The sequence below is a fragment of the Agelaius phoeniceus genome, chromosome 29 (genome assembly GCF_051311805.1).
Source record: "Agelaius phoeniceus isolate bAgePho1 chromosome 29, bAgePho1.hap1, whole genome shotgun sequence".
Taxonomy (NCBI): Eukaryota; Metazoa; Chordata; class Aves; order Passeriformes; family Icteridae; genus Agelaius; species Agelaius phoeniceus.
The window spans coordinates 520142-537489 of record NC_135293.1 but is presented as its reverse complement, the minus strand read 5'-3'; the positions used below and the strand labels follow the sequence as shown (position 1 = coordinate 537489).

The following is a 17348-nucleotide window of genomic DNA, read 5'->3' as shown; positions in this document are numbered from 1 at the left end:
AGGATCCCGGTTCCTCCGGCTCCGAGGGGGATCCCGGTTCCTCCGGCTCCGAGGGGGATCCCGGTTCCTCCGGCCCCGCCGGGAGGGATCCCCGGCTCCCGGCGCAGGCCGGGGGCTGCGCTTTGCTCGCAGCTCCGAGCAGGTGTCGCGGGTCCTTGGCTGGGGTGTGCGGTGGGCTCCTGGCTCCTGAGCCGGGGCAGCCGCGGGCTGGGGTCGCTCAGAGCCCCCCGGAGCATCCCCCGCTGATCCGGCTGTGCAGCGGGAGCTGCCGGGCTCGCCGTGGCCGGTGTTGTTCCCGTTACGCTCCGGTTGTCGTAGGTGCAAATTGCTGCACTTCCGAAGCCTCCCTTGGCTGGTGATGTCTCTGCAAAGCCCATCAGCAGAAATTCCCGGCATAACCAATGCGCTTTCCGGGCACGAGATGCCTTTTCTGGTCCAGATTCAGGGATGTCGGGGCTGTTCTGTTCTTGTCTCACCTGCTTGTGTCAGTGTTTTGTTTTTAACTGTTTCAAGAAAATTTACGAGCCCATTTGCGGCGGAAGCTTTGCAAGAACAACAGAGCACACGGTTGGATTTGCAGGAAAAGGTTCCCTTTTATTCCTCTGTCAGGAGAGGGTAAATATTTGTTTTGAATTGGTGGTGCTGCTGGTTGGATGGAAAGGGAAGGCACCTGCCTGGGAAGGTGTGGGGCTGGAGCTCACGCTCACCTGGATGTCGGATGTTCCTGCTGGAGTTAGCTGGCACCAGAGTGAGGATAATTTGGAGGTGTTTGTAGTCACTGGAATCATCTTGTGTGGCTCAGGATCCCGGGGTTTTGCCTTCAGTTCTCAGTCCTTGCTGCCACTCCAGAGCTGGGTGCTCCTGAGGGACCTCTTGCAATCTGCAATTACAGGTTGTCCTTCAATTAACTCACACGTGCAGCTCTCACCTTCTGCAGGAGGAGTCACAATTCAGATTCATTGCTCCTGAATCCCCTTTAATTTTCTCCCAAATCCGAGCGCTCCTAGCCCAGGTTTTGCTCTTGGAAACCCCCCACACTTTCAAGAACCGGGTTTTGAGGAAAGAACCCAAGAGGAATAACTTTTCTGAGCATTCTGGGTACTGAAGTGATGGAAACACTGACCGGAGAGCTGAGTAAAATGTCTCCTTTGTAGACTTTTTCTTTCAAATTCCATGATTTCATCGGGGTTTAAAATGCAGCATAAAAGCAAAAAGGGGTTAAGCACAACTTTGCTGTTTGCTCTCATTTTCATTTGGCAGGCAGCACGTTCTGTCAGTTTGAAAACGCCTTACTCAGTTGGTGGAAGCAGCCCAACATTTCTGTTGCCTTTTCATTATTAGTAATTGTCTTTTTGCAATGTTTACCATCTTGTCTGCTTTATTGTTGGTTACTGCTCAGAGCAGGGGCAGAAATTCTGCACTTCCTTTCTGCCGCGCTCATCCTCCCCCTGTTTACGGTCTTGGATGCGTGCGGGATTTCCAAGTTCGGATCCACCCCGTCCAAAGGAACAAACCCCAGGGGTGATGAGGGGAAGGCAGAAGTTCTTTAGCAGCGGGGGTCCCGAGGTGAGCAGCAGCAGCAGCAGCAGCAGTGAGTGAGTGAGTGAGCGCTGTGTGCAGCTGGCACTGTGCAGCCCTGGCAGTGCCTGCAGCCCCGGCCCTGGCAGTGCCTGCAGCCCCGGCCCTGGCAGTGCCTGCAGCCCCGGCCCTGGCAGTGAGTGCAGTGCAGCCCTGGCAGTGAGTGCAGTGCAGCCCTGGCAGTGAGTGCAGTGCAGCCCTGGCAGTGAGTGCAGTGCAGCCCTGGCAGTGAGTGCAGCCCCAGCCCTGGCAGTGAGTGCAGTGCAGCCCTGGCAGTGAGTGCAGCCCCGGCTCTGGCAGTGCCTGCAGCCCCAGCCCTGGCAGTGCCTGCAGCCCCAGCCCTGGCAGTGAGTGCAGCCCCAGCCCTGGCAGTGAGTGCAGTGCAGCCCTGGCAGTGCCTGCAGCCCCGGCCCTGGCAGTGAGTGCAGTGCAGCCCTGGCAGTGAGTGCAGTGCAGCCCTGGCAGTGAGTGCAGCCCCGGCCCTGGCAGTGAGTGCAGTGCAGCCCTGGCAGTGAGTGCAGTGCAGCCCTGGCAGTGAGTGCAGCTCCAGCCCTGGCAGTGAGTGCAGTGCAGCCCTGGCAGTGAGTGCAGTGCAGCCCTGGCAGTGAGTGCAGTGCAGCCCTGGCAGTGAGTGCAGTGCAGCCCTGGCAGTGAGTGCAGCCCCAGCCCTGGCAGTGAGTGCAGTGCAGCCCTGGCAGTGAGTGCAGTGCAGCCCTGGCAGTGAGTGCAGCCCCGGCCCTGGCAGTGAGTGCAGTGCAGCCCTGGCAGTGAGTGCAGTGCAGCCCTGGCAGTGAGTGCAGCCCCAGCCCTGGCAGTGCCTGCAGCTTCAGCCCTGGCAGTGAGTGCAGTGCAGCCCTGGCAGTGAGTGCAGTGCAGCCCTGGCAGTGAGTGCAGTGCAGCCCTGGCAGTGAGTGCAGCCCCAGCCCTGGCAGTGAGTGCAGTGCAGCCCTGGCAGTGAGTGCAGTGCAGCCCTGGCAGTGCCTGCAGCCCCGGCCCTGGCAGTGAGTGCAGTGCAGCCCTGGCAGTGAGTGCAGCTCCAGCCCTGGCAGTGAGTGCAGCCCCAGCCCTGGCAGTGAGTGCAGCCCCGGCACAGCGGGGGTGGCTGGGCCATGGCAGCTCCAGAGCTGTTGAATTGTCTGTGAGTGGGACCTGGAGCTGTTGAATTGTCTGTGAGTGGGACCTGGAGCTGTTGAATTGTCTGTGAGTGGGACCTGGAGCTGTTGAATTGTCTGTGAGTGGGACCCTGGTGCTCAGAACTCAGAGCTTTCTGCCAGTCCCACAGGAACAAAGTGGGTGAGCACAGCAGAGGGGGAGTTGGGAGTTTTTTTCTCTCTGACATTGACTCCTGTTTTTTGTTTGTGGCTCTCCTCCTTCCCTTTTTTTTTTTAATTTTTTTGGAATTTCAGGACTGCACTGATTTCTGGGCTTGTTTACCAGAGCTTCTCTCAGTTTCTCAGCCCAGGGATGCTTTGATGCAGCTATTTACTCACCCAAGGTTGTTGCTGCCCTTTCAAATTGTAATTAACCAAAAAATTAACGTGCAGGTACTGCTGAGCCCTTCAAGATGTGACTATTGAAATGCTAAAAAATGTAAGATTTTTAAAGACAGTTTGTGACCTGCATTTTAAGGGTTGTTCTTGTTGGAGATTTTTTAAAGTTTCCAGGATTGCTTTTTTTTAATTTTAATATTCACTTAAAGTGACTTAATTCTGAGGGCTTTCAGCCAGAGCTGTGTTTGAGCTCCCTCTGATGGGCCTTGCAGTCTTATCTTGGAAATAAAAGACCCTCCCCAAACCCCAAAAAGCTGCCAGTGGGTGCTGTCCCCCAGCCCCACCTGCCCTGGAACAAACCCAGGGAATTAAACCCAGCTTAATGGTGATGTTTGGAGACACTGTGCAAATTTTCATCACCCTTTGCTTGTGTACTTTTAGGTGTTGTCCAAAGTTCTGCATGGCTTTTGTTGAGTTCCTGAAAACCACGTGAAGTGAAAAGTTTGTGTTTATATTTTAAACATGGCTAATTTTAATACAAAAATTAGGTTTTTGTCAAGTGGAATATGTTGTAATAGTGTAGATTTGATTTTTATTTGAAATAAAAATGAAGTAAAACCCCACGGGTTGTGATGGAGTGTGTGTAAAACCCACACACATCCCCCTGCCACAAAATGTGTACTCAAAAATGAGGCACTCCGTGGTTTTCTGGTTCCTGTAGAAGAGATCAAAATGTCTCTTTGTACATCCCCAGCTCAGCGTTGGATGTAGATAATATGCAAAACAGTATTTAAAAGCTTAGTTAAATCAGGAATGCTAATCTGCTTTGAAAAATGAGAAGCACTGATGATGATGATGATGATGGTGATACAGAGCTGCAGTGGGCACTGATGCCTTCAGCAGGTTTTTATTAAATAATGTGATACAAAAGAAATTCCTGGTGACGTAAGAGTGGTTTTGAATGTCTGAGAGATATTAAAGAAATGCATCAAAACCAGGACTGAGCCCTCCTAGCACAGAGATTGATGCTGCCAGCTGCCAGCTCAGCTTAAAAGTGAGTTTCTCTCAAACACCAAGGGGAATTCTTCAAGCTCTAGGGGTGCTTTTTTCCTTCCTTAAGTTTCCCACGGTTTGCACCCTGAGTTTGCACATTTCCAGACCAAGAAATGCTGCTTTGGGCTTCACCCCTGCTCAGCCACCGGTGAATTCCTTCTCTGATCAGCCCCGGGATCACCGAGGCTGGAGAGCTCTCCCAGCCCAGCCTGTGGGGGGATGAAGGGCTCTGCTTGTCCCCGGGAGTGCCACCTGCAGCCCCCTGGGCATTCCCTGCAGTGCCTGCCCCTTTCCTTGTGGGAATTCCTGCCCCAGGCCATTCCCTGCAGCTCCTGCCCCTGGGCATTCCCTGCAGCTCCTGCCCCTTTCCTTGTGGGAATTCCTGCCCCAGGCCATTCCCTGCAGGGATTCCTGCCCCTGTGCATTCCCTGCAGGGATTCCTGCCCCAGGCCATTCCCTGCAGGGATCCCTGCCCCTGTGCATTCCCTGCAGCTCCTGCCCCCTTTCCCTGCAGGGATCCCTGCCCCAGCCATTCCCTGCAGCTCCTGCCCCTTTCCTTGTGGGAATTCCTGCCCCAGGCCATTCCCTGCAGGGATCCCTGCCCCTGTGCATTCCCTGCAGCTCCTGCCCCCTTTCCTTGCAGGAATTCCTGCCCCCTTTCCCTGCAGGGATTCCTGCCCTGGGCATTCCCTGCAGCTCCTGCCCCCTTTCCTTGCAGGAATTCCTGCCCCCTTTCCCTGCAGGGATTCCTGCCCCTGTGCATTCCCTGCAGCTCCTGCCCCCTTTCCTTGCAGGGATTCCTGCCCCTGTGCATTCCCTGCAGGGATTCCTGCCCCCTTTCCCTGCAGGGATCCCTGCCCCAGGCCATTCCCTGCAGCTCCTGCCCCCTTTCCCTGTAGCTCCTGCCCCTTTCCTTGTGGGAATTCCTGCCCCAGGCCATTCCCTGCAGGGATTCCTGCCCCAGGCCATTCCCTGCAGGGATTCCTGCCCCCTTTCCCTGCAGGGATCCCTGCCCCAGGCCATTCCCTCGCCCTGGGGACAGGACCCCAGGCAGAGCAGGGACCTTGGAGCCCCCAGAGGTGCCCCAGGTGGCAGCAGCTGGGGCTGTGGCATCCCGGGCAGCCCGAGGCAGCAGTGCCCTCGGTTCTTTGAAAGGATGTTTGTGAATGGGCAGGGTGAGAGCAGAGGGGACCTGCCAGGGCACAAAGAATCTCTGTTCTTGTGCAACCCTTGGCTTCCCTCAGCCTGCCTGAGCTGTCCAAGGTAAACACAGCCAGAGCTCTGCTCTGCCATCCTGGGAAGCTGCACTGAGCAGGGCAAGCTTGCTTCAGCTTTTGTCAGATTTCATTTTTTATTATTTATTTTTTTTAAGGAGACAATGACTTTGTTACTGATTGTCCCATCACTCCCACACAGCGCAGCTGCTGCTGGCCAAAGTCTTTGTGTGTGCACTGGGCAAATCCCTGGGTGCTGATGATGTAGCAGAGCTGGGAAGGCTCTGGGAGCACGTGAGGCTGAATTGTACAACTGCTGCATTTTGGGAGCTTGGTTGTAATTCTCAGGGTGAACATGTGGGACTCGGCTCCGGCTGCTGCGCTTGGGTTTTATTTAGCAGCAGCACTGGGTGGTAATTTGCATTTATAGAAGGTGCTCATTTAGGAAGGGAGCTTGTTCTCAAGGTGAGGTACAGTCAGTTCCTCCAGTTCTTCGGGGTTGATTTGGGGTTTTCCCCTCCAAACAAGCTGCAGAGGGGAGCTCAGCCTGTGGTTACCCTGAAAAGGGGAGGTGTGGGTGCTGAATCTCTGGGTTTAGCAGTCAGAAATTGAAATTTGTGGGGCAGTCTTTGAGCTGCAGCTGTGACTGTGGAGGTGCCAGAGGTGCCAAAGGCCAGGACAGGAGGGGCTGGTGCTGAGTGAATCCGAGCTCTGTGCTGGAGGGGCAAACACCACCCACAAACACAGCCCCAGGAACTGTGCTCCAAGTCACATTCAAGAGTATTTGGTATTAAAAGTGATTTTGGTAGCAGTGAGGACTGAGCTGTCCTCAGGGTCTGTGAGGTGGGACAGAAAGGAGCTGCTCCTCCCAGCACAGAGGAAAAGGAGGGGAAGCCCCACGGCCTGGAAACCCCAGAGTGTGCTTGTGGTTGTGTGAGGACGTGGGCTTGGGAACCGTTGTTACTCTTCTTGGGTTTCTCCATCAGATTGCTTCTTATCAAATGTTTTATCAAGCACACTGCAATTTAACGTTTCTAACTATCTCAGAAAGAACTTGTATTGAAATCCCCTTGCTCCTGTCACTGACACTTTGCTCTCCATTTTATAATCAATTTATCAATGCCATTGATTTTTGCAGAGCAGCACTTCCTGCACTTCAGGAATATCAAAGCCCTGACCCTGCTGAGGCAGCAGCACCGGGCACATCTCAGTGAGAGTTTTCCCTCCTGTCTTCAGCCCAGCGTGGCCACGTGTGGCTACAGCAGGGATCAAACCAGACCCATGGCTTTGGGGCTTTTGGGGGGTTTGAAGCCAGGTTTCCTGCACTGGGTGAGTTTTCTGTAAGAGGGTGAGGAGGCCCTGGCAGGGCTGGCTCAGATGAGCTGTGAGTTTCCCATCCCTGGAAATGGCCAGGCTGGGGGCTTGGAGCAGCCTGGGATAGTGGAAGGTGTCCCTGCCCATGGCACAGAGTAGAGTTTGATCATTTTAGGGTCCTTCCAACCCAAACCAGTCTGGGATTCTGTGAAATGACCGAGTGCAATCGAGCACTGTTGTGGTAATCAAACAGCAATTTGGCAAAAACCAGACATCCTGTCAAGAATGATCAATGGGGATTTCACCAAAATGCATTCAAGGCTAAATATTTATCTGTGTTCTCCATGCTCCATCTGTGGTTGCAAAGGAACATTTTCTTGAGGAAGGGCAGTTTGGGCCATGGCCCCGACAGCATCGATCACTCCCCAGTGCTCTGTTCCACACTGGCATCGATATTTCTGTGCTAATGCAGCATCTGAAGTTCAAGTAGACTTCAAGGCCCTTTCCAGCACATACAAGGCTGTATCTTGGGAAAAAAATGTAAAGGAAATAAGGTTTTCTGGGTTAGAACCATTGCTGGTTGTGCTGGCTGCAATTCTGCCCTGGTGTTTTTGGAGCTGAGGGGTTACTGAGGGCTTGGAGTGAGGCAGTGAACACAGCAAATGCCAAATCTGGTGGATTTTTGGGAACAGGGTTCATTTTGTGACAGTGGCCAGCTGTGACCTTGCTGCTACTTCACTTTTTTTCTCTTTTGGTCTCAAGTCCTCACGTTTTGTGAGACAGATGTGGTCCCAAAGCCCTGGTGCCATCCCTGGCAGTGTGCAGGGCCAGGCTGGGGCTGGTGGGAATTGTCCCTGCCCGTGGCAGGGCTGGCTCTGGGTGGTCCTTGGTGTCCCTTCCAAGCCAAAGCATTGAGGAATCCCTGAGCTGGAGGTGGCAGCTGCACGTCAGTCTCTGTTACCAGCATCTCTGGGGTTCATATTTCTGATGTTGCTCTGATTTGTTTGAGGTGATTTGTGTTTTGTGGCCTTGGAAGGGGACTCCAGGCATGAGGATCTGTGAGGATCTCCAGCAGTGTGTGTGGGGCACTGAGCAGCCCCTCTGGATCATTTCATGTTTTATGCTTTGGCCTCATCTCCTTGGGACTTTACAAAGTTGTAACCAAGTGTTGGTACCAGCCTTGTTTTGCACGTTATTTCTCAGGAATTGAAAACTCTTCCCCTGGTACCAGAACAATCCTTTGCACTCAAACAGCAGCAGCACACACCCACCAAAACCAGCTCTTGAGGAATGAGGTGGAGGAGGCTGGAGTGAATTCCCCAGCCCTGGCTGGAAGTCTCTGCTTCCCAGGCAGATTTTCTCTGAGTGTCTTTTCCCCCCTTGCCTGGTCTATCACTTTTCCTGCTGATTGGGGAAATCTCCTCTGTGCTGTCCCTGCTCAGCTGCTCACTGCTGCTTTTACTCTGTTACTTATCACTCCAGAGCACTAAGATGTGTTAACTGCACACTGCAGCTCTGGCAGATGAATTTGCAATTAATTTTGGTACCCAGCTATTACTATTTATGTGAATATTATTTTCCTTGGACGGCTGAGGTCTCAGAGGGGAGGGAGTTGGAGCTGATATCCCAAAATACATGAATTTGCAGGCAGATGGTGGTGACAGCTCCCACCTCAGACAGAGGAGCAGTGCTGGTGACAGGATGGGGCCTCTTCAGACCTGCTGGAGGAGCAGCCTGGGAAGCTGTGCAGGAGATTTTTCCAGCTCTGGAGCCTCCGAGTGGGATTTCAACATCTGTAAGCTGGATTAAAGGAATGAAAAGCCTCCATGGGAGAGGGCAGGCAGGGGCTGTTTCACTGCCTCACTCCTGGTTCCTTGCAGGGTCTCAGGGTAGGTTGTACTGCTGGCAGCAAGAGGGATGGGCAGTATCTGATTGAACATTTAATATCTTAAATATTGCACAAGTTTCCAGCAGCCAGCTCGCATTCAGAGGCCTGCTGGACCTTCTCCTTGGGATTAGATTTGCCTCTGCTCCAGGAGATGCTTGTGCTGAATGAGCCTTTTGCATTCGAGGTATTTGGACTCTGATGATGTTTGGGGTGTTTTTGATACCTGAAGGCTTGGCTGGTGCCACATTTTCAAGCCACAAACAATTTTCTGTAGCTTTTGGCCACTCTGAGGGCAGGGTGAGGTGGCCCTGAGCCCCAAAGAGGGCACACATGCCCTGCTTGGCTCCTAATTCACCAAACTTGTAGGGTTACATAACTGAATTTTCATTCTTTAGCTAAAAATAAAAAATGGAACATAAAAGCTATTTTCATCTTACTTAATGAGGGCATCTCTGCTTTTATTTCAGCTTTTCTGAGGCATTTCAATAGAGGAATGGGGATGGTTTTCAGTGAGGCTGGACGATTGTTCCTCCATCAGATCCCTGCTCAGGAGGAATATTTGCTTTAAGAAAAGCAGGTCCCTTTTAACTCAGCCTTTTGTGTGAGAAGTTCATTTTTGGGTTGGTCTGTAGTAATCAGTGCTGTGTAGCAGCCCAGCTGTGTGGGGTGAGGTCTCTGAGCTTTGGGGTTGCTTCTTGGGGCTCCTGTCTGGCTTTGCTTTGTCTCCTGCTCTCCACGAGTCACCGAGTGCCCAAAGTTCGATGGTAACAAAGTGATCCCTGCCTCCAATTCTCCAATAACACTCACAAAAATCAACAAAACTTCCAGAGTGTCCAGCTCCATCTAAATACCACCAAGGAGAGTTCTTCCCTTGGATATCCAGCAATGAAGCAGCTGCTCTGCTTTCTGCTGAGCTCCCAGCGTGTCCCCGCCTGCAGGGCAGGGCCGGGGTTGGGGTTTGGGTTTTGTTGTGCAGAGCTCTCGGATGGCTCTGGTGCCTGCTGGAGCTTTGCTTGGCTCCCTGCCCGCCGATAGAGCACAGCTCACAAGAATTGTCACTATTTTAAGGCTCCAGTTCGCTGTATCCTGTTTTTGCTGCTCAGTTGTGACTGTGAAGTTTTAAACAGTAAACCTTTGTTCACCAGAAATAGCAAAGTGTTTTTAAACACCGAGCCACAGCCTGTGCATTGAGTTTAGTTCTTTATTCTGATGGTTCTGTTTATTTCTTTAAATCCTGCAAGGTGTGTTCCTAAGGAGCCTTTGCCCTCGACCACCCAATGATTCACATTCATTCATTTTGGGGAGAAAAAGGCAGTTTTGCTCTGGTTTTACTCTTCAGAGATTAGAAAAGAAATCAAACAGAAATAAAGAATAAAAAATAATCACAGCATTAGCATTAAATGCTGTTACCTCCTCTCTTCCCTCCTCTTTCTTTGGGTTCGCAAGGAAAAATATTTTTCTTGTGAAAAACAATTGTCTTTTTCTTGTAAAACAAGAAATCCTTTTTTAAAAAAAAGGATTTGAGTGCCCTGTGGATTTAGGGGGCTGTAAATGGTGCTGGGGTGTGAGATCTTTGCACTGTGACAGGAATTGCAGGGGGAGCTGGGGCAGAGCTGCCAGCCTGGGTCATTTCCCAGCCCCTTTCCCAGCTCAGGCTGGGAGCTGCTGAGGGAGAACCTCGTGGGGCCTGGAGTTCAGAGATGACTCACGAGAGGACAGAGCAGTGCAGTGATCTGAGGCCTTCAATAATCTCTCCAAAGGAAGGTGAAGGAAACACAAACTCCTGAGTGATAATTGGCTCTCCTGGAGTGCCCCAAGTGCAGAGCTGGGGCTTGGCCAGGGCCCAGCTGGTTCCTGCTCTGCTGATCAATAACATCTCAGCCCTCACGATGGGATGTACTGGGCTGCACTGTGCTGCTCCTAGCAGAGATCCTCAGCTGGGATTCCTGGGGTGTCCTGTGCATGGCCAGGAGGGTCCCTTTGAACTCAGCATTTCTGGGATAAATTCATTTTAACTGGATCCTGATGGATCCCTTCTAACTCAGCCTTTCTGTGATAAATTCATTTTAACTGGATCCTGATGGATCCCTTCTAACTCAGCCTTTCTGTGATAAATTCATTTTAGCTTGATCCTGATGGATCCCTTCTAACTCAGCCTTTCTGTGATAAATTCATTTTAACTTGATCCTGATGGGTCCCTTTGAACTCAGCATTTCTGGGATAAATTCATTTTAACTGGATCCTCATGGATCCCTTCTAACTCAGCCTTTCTGTGATAAATTCATTTTAACTTGATCCTGATGGGTCCCTTTGAACTCAGCCTTTCTGTGATAAATTCATTTTAACTTGATCCTGATGGATCCTTTCTAACTCAGCATTTCTGTGATAAATTCATTTTAACTTGATCCTGATGGGATCCCTTCTAACTCAGCCTTTCTGTGATTAATTCATTTTAACTGGATCCTGATGGGATCCCTTTTAACTCAGCCTTTCTGTGATAAATTCATTTTAACTGGATCCTGATGGGATCCCTTCTAACTCAGCCTTTCTGTGATAAATTCATTTTAGCTTGATCCTGATGGGATCCCTTCTAACTCAGCCTTTCTGTGATAAATTCATTTTAGCTTGATCCTGATGGGTCCCTTCTAACTCAGTGTAGTCTGTAATAAATTTACTTTTGGTTGACCCTAAAGAAATTAATTTATTTCAGGTTGATCCTAATCATGGGATGCCTTCTAAGGATCAGACTTCTCACTTACTGTGAAAAATCAATTTTAGGCTGTTTTACAGTGAGTGCTGTGTTGCACCTCAGCTGTGTGGGGTAGGGCTGTGTCTCTCCTTTTTGGGGTTGTTTCTTGGGGTTGTTTTTTGGGGTTGCTTTGTCTCCTGCTCTCCACGAGTCTCCAAGTGCCCAAAGTTGATGATAACAAAGCAGAAGTGATCCCTGCCTCCCATCCCTGCTTCCTGGCCCCACAGCTGCAAAGTGAGTGGGTTCAGCCCAGGTGCAGAGGGTGGGGATGCCCTCCTCAGGTTATCCCAGGCTGCAGAGAAGGATTCACTGCATCCCCTCCCTCTCCTCTGTCACAGCAGAGTTTGCAGCTCTGCCTCATTTGGAGAGGTTTTCCAGCAGCTGCAGGGGCCTCCTGCAGGCGCTGCAGCCTTTGGGCCCTCAGGGTTTTCCTGGGAAGCCACTGGAAGTGCAGGATTGAAGCGATGCTCTCAGGTAACCTTAAAAACAATCCCATGTACAGGGTCCCAGGTCAGCTCCTCGCCGTGCCCTTCCCTGTGCTTTTCTGACAGCTTTTCTGCCTCTCCCAGTGAAAACCAACCCCTTTTACTGAACCCCACTTTGCTTCTCCATGGAGCTCCTGTTTCATTGCAGGAGATGCAGAGGAGGATTTTGCTTCCCCTTTGCTCTGTGCTGAGCTGTGGGAGCTGGAGCAGCTCCAGGCAGCAGCACAGCCCTTTGCTCCTGGTGCTCGGAGGTGTCACCTCCTGTTCTGTTGATAATTCTGGAAGTTTTGGAGAAAACTTTGGTGTTTTAGTGCATTGGGGGTGAGAGTTGAAATCCCTGAAAATCAAGGCTGGCCTGAGGAAGGAGTTGCCTGGGGAGTGTCTCAGTGGCAGAAACAAAACTGCTGCTCTTTTGTGGCTGCTAAATTCCAAGATATTACAACAGCTTCCTTCCCTTCAAAAAAAAAAAAAAAGAACCCAAAAAAGCAACAAAAATGCTTTTTCTTGGCTTTTTCCTGCATTTTTGCTCTTCCTGGCTGCGTTAGCTTGGCCTGAGAGCCGTGTTTGTGTCCTGCCACGGCCATGGGATAATGGAACAAGTCCTTGGGAGTGACTGCAGTGACAGTTGTGCTGGGGAGGAGTAAACAATGATGTAGCGCTTCCACGGCCTGGGGTCACGTCCAGTTCATCCCACATGGCTGCAGCTTCTCGGGGTAATTTTCACTTGTTTCTAGTAGACACTTGGCTTCCTGTTTTGGCTCTGCTTTTGTCCCATCCCCTGCAAAATCCATCTCTCCAGGACACCAGGGTCCCCGGGAGCCCAGCTGGGATTGGCACAGGCAGCAAGGGAAACTCGGGCTGGGCTTGTCCTCACTCCTGTGTCCGAGCCAGCCTTCAAATCTTCACTTTCATGACACCAGAAACACCCAGAAAATCCAAAACACCCCCCCAAGTGTTGCAAAACATTTTGTTCCAAGCTGCTGCTGGAATCCCTGCGGTCCCCAGCGAGGCCGGCAGAGCAGCTGCTCTCACTGTGGATTATCCCTTTCCTCTCTACTTCAGCCTTCATTTCCTCTCCCCTCCTTCCTGGCAGCAACAGCTGCGCCTTTGGAGCCTCTGCTGCTCTGGAGCAGGGCTGGAGAGCGCAGGAAGTGGGTGACTGTGGAAGCTGCTCCTGGCTGAGGGGGAGAGCCCAGGCAGAGCTGGGCATGGGCTGCGCTGATCCGACCTGCGGGGCTGGGGAGAGCCCAGGAGCTGCCCCTGGCTGAGGGGGAGAGAGCCCAGGCACAGCCGGGCACCACCAGGGCTGCGCTGATCCGACCAGCGGGGCTGGGGAGAGCCCAGGAGCTGCCTCTGGCTGAGGGAGGGAGCCCAGGCACAGCCAGGCACCACCAGGGCTGCCCTGGTCTGACCAGTGGGGCTGGGGAGAGCCCAGGCACAGCCAGGCACCACCAGGGCTGCACTGCCCTGCCCTGATCCAACCAGCGGGGCTGGGGAGAGCCGAGGGGCTGCCCCTGGCTGAGGGAGAGAGCCCAGGCAGAGCCAGGCACCACCAGGGCTGCCCTGCACTGCCCTGGTCCAACCAGCGGGGCTGGGGAGAGCCCAGGAGCTGCCCCTGGCCCTGTCCCCTCTCCCTCGTGCCCATCCAATGTTGATTATTCCCAAACCCCCGGCTTGTCCCAAATGCAGAGGTGGGGACGCCTCCCTCAGGGGCTCCCAGAACTGGCCCCATGCCCTCCCTGTCCCCTGTCAGGGCACAGCGTTTGCAGCTCTGCCTGAGCTTTGAGAGGTTCTCCAGCAGCTGCAGGGGCTCCTCTGTGTTCCCACGGGCTCGGGTTGGGGTTTCTGAGCCCCTTTTTCATCCCTCAGCAATTCCAGCCTGCTCACCTCGCTGGAACTGCAGATATTTTTCATCTCCTGAGTCTCCAGCCCTTTCCTAGAGGATCAGGGTGTTTTATCAGAGAATTTGAGCTGTGCTTTGCTGCTATCACACCCTTTGCTTTCTCCTATAGACAATTTCAAACATGTGGCTTTGCACCATAAGATTTATTTCCCTCGTTTATCAGGGCATTGGAGATAAACTCCATTATTTACATACTACAGGTGCCTGCTGGGCTGAAAATATTGCTGTTGTTAGATTTCATAATGTTAATTTTTAATTACATGGGAAATTAAAATAAAAAGCTAAACTTGCAAATCCATCTCTTCAGCCACCTACTGAATATTTGATAACAGCATGGGTGAATTTATATCAGTAACGTGTAAATAATGGAAGTATTTGTAATTATTTGCAATAAATTATCCAGAACATGATAAAATTATAAAAACAATCAGTATTCACCCAAGCTCTAAAGGCATTATAGAGATGAAAAAGTCCAAAAGTCTTCCCAGCCTTCACTCCTGTGCTCTGGGAGCAGCAGGACATTTTAATTCATTTATCCTCACTCCCCAGGTGGGTCCAGAGCTGCTGCTGCTGCCTGGGAGCCTCTGGAATATTTGGAATATCTTCATTTCTCCCCACTTCTCCCTGGATTGCTCCAGCCTTGGAGCTCCACTCAAACTTTGAGTTGCTGATGGGAGAGTGAAACGTGCAGGGAAGGACTGAGGAGCCCAGAGGAGCCTGTCCAGAATTCCCTGCTGGATTATTCCTGTTTGCCAGCAGATGGGAACAGTTTGGGACCTACAACCAAATCCTCTGCCCCTGAAACTTCTTCTGTGCTCAGAACTTTGTGTCTGCTCATTGGTGATTTGAATTTTCAGCTTGGGGTGTGGAAATTCCCTTTTCTGTTCATTCTGTTCCTACCAGGATTTTCACTTTTCCATTTGTGATTCCTTCCTCACTTCATTAAAGAAATCCCAGGCAGTTTTCAGGGAGGTTGGGGTCATAAACGAGCAGTTATTTCAATGTTTAATTTTAGTAATTATTTGAGCAGCAAGTGTTGAGTTGTTAAAATTCAAATTTTAGTGTGGATTTTGTTAACAGAAAAATGTTCCCTTGAGAAGCCAAAGTCTGGGTGTTGGGAGAGTTTTTGGCACCTTAAAGAACTTTTTAAATCATTAAAGTGTTAATTAAAGAGGTGACTTGTAGCTGGTGGCAGCGCTGCCACTAAATCTGACCCCCAATCATTAAATTGATGTTCAAGGCCCTTTCTTTTGAAGCTTTCATTTGTTATCACTTGTTTATCATTTGTTATCATTTGTTATCACGTTTGTTCTCAGCACAGGGCTGGGAATGGGCAGGAATCTCCCTTTGCAGGCTCCAGGAGCGCGGGGATGGCAGAGGAGCTGCAGCTGCAGGGAGGAACCCGAGCAGCCCTGGCAGCCTCTGCTTCCTCCTCTTCCTCTGCCTCTGCTTCCTCCTCTGCTTCCTCCTCTTCCTCTGCTTCCTCCTCTTCCTCTGCTTCCTCCTCTGCTTCCTCCTCTGCTTCCTCCTCTGCTTCCTCCTCTTCCTCTGCCTCCTCTTCTTCCTCCTCTTCCTCCTCTTCCTCTGCTTCCTCCTCTGCCTCTGCTTCCTCCTCTTCCCCTGCTTCCTCTGCTTCCTCTGCTTCCTCCTCTTCCTCTGCTTCCTCCTCTTCCTCTGCTTCCTCTGCTTCCTCTGCTTCCTCCTCTTCCTCTGCTTCCTCTGCTTCCTCTGCTTCCTCCTCTTCCTCTGCTTCCTCTGCTTCCTCCTCTTCCTCTGCTTCCTCCTCTTCCTCTGCTTCCTCTGCCTCCTCTGCTTCCTCCTCTTCCTCTGCCTCTGCTTCCTCCTCTTCCTCTGCCTCTGCTTCCTCTTCTTCCTCTTCTTCCTCTGCTTCCTCCTCTTCCTCTGCTTCCTCCTCTTCCTCTGCTTCCTCTGCCTCCTCTGCTTCCTCCTCTTTCTCTGCTTCCTCCTCTTCCTCTGCCTCCTCTGCTTCCTCTGCTTCCTCTTCCTCCTCTGCTTCCTCTGCTTCCTCTCTTCCTCTCTTCCTCTCTTCCTCCTCTTCCTCTGCTTCCTCCTCTTCCTCTGCCTCCTCTGCTTCCTCCTCTGCTTCCTCCTCTTCCTCTCTTCCTCTCTTCCTCTCTTCTCTCTTCCTCTCTTCCCCTCCCACCCAAACCCCTGCAGCAGGGCTGTGTGTCCAGGTGAAGATTCCTGGCAGTTCCAGCCCCGTCCCAGCAAACTCAGCTTGGCACCAGGGATTTCCCACTAGTGCAGCTCCAGAGCTGCCCCAAACCCTGCCTGCAGAGCTGAGGGCCCAACTAAGCTCTAATAACACTTCCCTAATTTTAATCTGCGCTGATTTTGCTGCTCGTGAGCTGGAGGTGCTAAAGAGGAAGGGTTTTTTGGAAGGGTAAAACATGAAATTATGAGAGAGCTCATTGGAAACTGCAAGGCAGTGCAGAAGCTGCTATCACCCAATCTCTGCTTCCTGCAGTCAGCAGATATCTGGGTTTGATCAAACCCCACCCCTGGTATCGTTCTGGCACCCCACACTGCAGCTGCTCAAAAAGGCATTTACAAAAACCTCTGCTGTGGATTTGGGCTGATTCACAGTGCCAAAACTGCCAAAGTGCCCAGGAAGCTCTGCCCTCAAACTTGTAATTTACTCAGAATTTTTCAGGGGAGAATTTCAATAACTTCAAGTATTGAATTCTTAATAAATGCTTTGTTTAATTCCCATCTGCATATTAGAAAATCTGTTGGAAAACTGGATTTGTATTTAGGGTTTTGTTTCTCTCTTTATTTACTATTTTTTTAATTGTAGAACTTGAATCTCTCCCTACAGACACAGCTGGGTGTCCAGCAAATGGTAACCCAAATGGAAAAACTGATGTATTTCATATAAATGGTCACAGAAATGGTGATTTTTCATTATTACATTGGATTTTAAAGAAAAAAGATGAAGATTTAAATTTAAGTGGAGTAAGAGAAAGGCTGGTGGAAGGAAAATTACAGATTCCATTTGGATCTGGTGATTGGGAACATTTCTTCAGAACAAGAAAACCCAGTAGAAATGAAGTGGTTTAACAAGCAAAAGCTGTTTCCTTACCAAGAGCTTCCTTGGGAGGGAGCTGGGATGTTCAGCAATGTTTGAACAGTCAGGGAGCACAGAGGAATGGCAAAGCTGCAGTGTGGAGCTCTCGTGGTTCCTGGAATGAATAAAGCTGGGGGCACCCAGCAATTCCTTATCATCCTCCCCTCTGAATTCACCCAGAGCCCAAACTGCACTCATTGAATCCACCCCAGGAGACACCCCTGGGGCTGCCCTGACACTCGGTCACATTTCCAGAGTCATTGGAATTTCTCTGTTAAGAAAAGGCTTTTCCTTTTTGTTATTTTCTTTTAAAACCAAACCTCTCTCAGAGCCTCATCCCCAGCTGTGCCAGGTACCTGCTCCACCTCGCAGGGCGGATGGAGAGGAAAATGAAATAATTTCATTTTAGCCACAGCTTCTGTTTTCCTAAAGGGTGGGGAGGCCCTGGCACAGCCTGCCCAGAGAAATTGTGGATTTCCCATCCCTGGAGTGTCCAAGGCCAGGCTGGAGCAGCCTGGGATACTGCAAGGACTGGGGTGGAATTAAATAATATTGAAGGTCCCGTCCCAAACTTTTATTCTGGGTT

General features: G+C 51.2%; 1 protein-coding gene across 4 annotated transcripts in view; it reads left to right on the top strand.

Annotated features, from left to right (window-relative positions):
* CRTC1 (CREB regulated transcription coactivator 1) overlaps positions 1-17348 on the top strand; it is a 49073-nt gene that overhangs the window by 778 nt on the left and 30947 nt on the right. The gene's annotated exons all lie outside the window — the stretch shown is intronic.